This window comes from Engystomops pustulosus, chromosome 3 (genome assembly GCF_040894005.1).
Source record: "Engystomops pustulosus chromosome 3, aEngPut4.maternal, whole genome shotgun sequence".
NCBI lineage: Eukaryota > Metazoa > Chordata > Amphibia > Anura > Leptodactylidae > Engystomops > Engystomops pustulosus.
The window spans coordinates 216,950,193-216,952,673 of NC_092413.1; the positions used below are offsets into that span (position 1 = coordinate 216,950,193).

Here is a 2,481-nt window from a genome sequence, read left to right on the forward strand (position 1 = left end):
TATCCTGCATGTGTCGCTTCCCCGCTCAGGTCCCCGGAGTTCACCTTCTTCTTCCTGGTGCATGTAAGTGCATTGTCCGTGTATAATGCACTGTGCCGCGATTCACTAAGATTGTGCCGATATCCTGCATGTGTGGCTTCCCCGCTCAGGTCCCCGGAGTTCACCTTCTTCTTCCCGATGCATGTAAGTGCATTGTCCGTGTATAATGCGCTGTGCAGGGAGTCACTAAGATCGTGCGCCCGATATCCTGCATGTGTCGCTTCCCCGCTCAGGTCCCCGGAGTTCACCTTCTTCTTCCTGGTGCATGTAAGTGCATTGTCCATGTATAATGCGCTGTGCGGGGAGTCACTAAGATTGTGCGCCCGATATCCTGCATGTGTCACTTCCCCGCTCAGGTCCCCGGAGTTCACCTTCTTCTTCCTGGTGCATGTAAGTGCATTGTCTGTGTATAATGCGCTGTGCGGGGAGTCACTGAGATTGTGCACCCGATATCCTGCATGTGTCGCTTCCCCGCTCAGGTCCCAGGAGTTCACCTTCTTCTTCCTGGTGCATGTAAGTGCATTGTCTTGTGACACAATTTGAAAGTTAAGTCCAAATCAGTCAGATCGTCCGACGGCCACGCCCAATTTCTGTTGCATGAAAGCCAGAGCAGCCGCATCACAATCCGATCACGTGTCACACAATCCCCAGTTAAATATCTGTCACAGTGGCGCAAATCCCAAGTGTGATTTAACTGTGGGGGGGCTTAACCAAATCACATATGTGTTTCCAATGAAACGAATGCGCTTTACAATGAGCACCAAGGGGGAAATTTATCTTATGTTTAAAAACGTGTATCTAGTTTGGGTTCTTTATTTGTAAGGCTTTGGGTTCTGCGCATGCGCAGTAGCTCCGGCCTTGGAAGTAGCTGCGCACCAAATATATCAGGTCCGGAGGAGAAAAGAGGCTCCTGGGGCGTGGAGTAGCCACACCGTGTAGCCTCATGTCTGGCCACTCCACGCTGCAGTAGCCAATGTACGAACTTACATGCTCCTACCACCCTTTCCACCATTATAGGTAGATTAGTGGCGGTAGGTTCCCCTTAACCAGTCTTGTGTTCCTCAAAACTCTCTCATGTGTCACTACATTTGGCAGGACATGGCCACTTTAGGACAGTGGTGTGAATACTGATGTTAGTAACGACTGCTATGTACTAGTGAGAGAAATCTGAGGTAAAGGCCTCACTTTCCAGTCAGAACAAGCTGGAGAAGCCGCCATGACCCTGTCACACACTACAGTCAGCGCCATTAGCGGCGGCGGCGCGTGTATTGGCGGGCGGTGGGCGGGGTTATAGAAGAGGCGGGAAAATGCCTCCCTCCACTCACTCACCGTGCGCGCCAAAGCCACCGCCGCGGCCTGTGTGTCTGTGTGTGGCGGCTCGTCATGGACACAGCGGCCTGAGGCGACGGCCATCACCCCCCGGAGAGCAGGGTGTACGGCGGCTTCTCCTCACTGGCTGACATTACTAGCGCAGGGGGAAGTAACTACGTGCTACTGTATGAACCCGGTGATAGAATTGTAGAAATGCATCAAGTAGCAGAGACTAGATATGACGTCACGCGTCATCTGACCATAAGCGCCTGTTCACATGTGCAGGTTTCAGTCTGCGGTTTACGTATATAATCTATAGATTGTGACATGTGCGAGTCCTCAGCCCCTCATAGCCCCGTATACTGGAGGGAGTCCGCACTGGTTCTGTGTATGATCGTTACACGGAGGAGCGCTGACGTCACCCGCTGCGTGTCATACTCACATCCGCCTGCAGGGGCGCTGCGGTATACTATGATGTGCTGGGGAGTCATTATTACCGGGGATTCGTGTATACACAGCTGTATATAGGCTGCGGGATTACCGGGGCTCCGTATATACACAGCGGAATATGAGAGTGCAGTGTGAGGCGCTATAGGCAGAGGAGAGGTATAACATGCGCCGCTCCCGCCGTGTGTACAGTCAGGATGGCCGAGCGGTCTAAGGCGCTGCGTTCAGGTCGCAGTCTCCCCTGGAGGCGTGGGTTCGAATCCCACTTCTGACAGTAACTTTTATTTTTCCATTTGAGTTTTCTTCATCACTTATTACTAAGGAATAAGCCAGCAGAGCCTGTGCTTATGTGTGATAGTGGGATCTCTACTACAGTACAGCAGAGGAGCCATAAGCAGGGTCACTATTACAGTACAGCAGAGGAGCCATAAGCAGGGTCACTATTACAGTACAGCACAGGAGCCATAAGCAGTGTCACTATTACAGTACAGCAGAGGAGCCATAAGCAGTGTCACTATTACAGTACAGCAGAGGAGCCATAAGCAGTGTCACTATTACAGTACAGCACAGGAGCCATAAGCAGTGTCACTATTACAGTACAGCAGAGGAGCCATAAGCAGGGTCACTATTACAGTACAGCACAGGAGCCATAAGCAGTGTCACTATTACAGTACAGCACAGGAG

General features: G+C 51.6%; 1 non-coding gene across 1 annotated transcript; it reads left to right on the forward strand.

Moving 5' to 3' along the window:
* The first annotated feature begins 1,988 nt into the window (after nucleotides 1-1,988).
* On the forward strand, nucleotides 1,989-2,071 carry TRNAL-CAG (transfer RNA leucine (anticodon CAG)). The gene has a single exon. It is a non-coding gene; the product is annotated as a tRNA-Leu (tRNA).
* The last annotated feature ends 410 nt before the right edge of the window (nucleotides 2,072-2,481 follow it).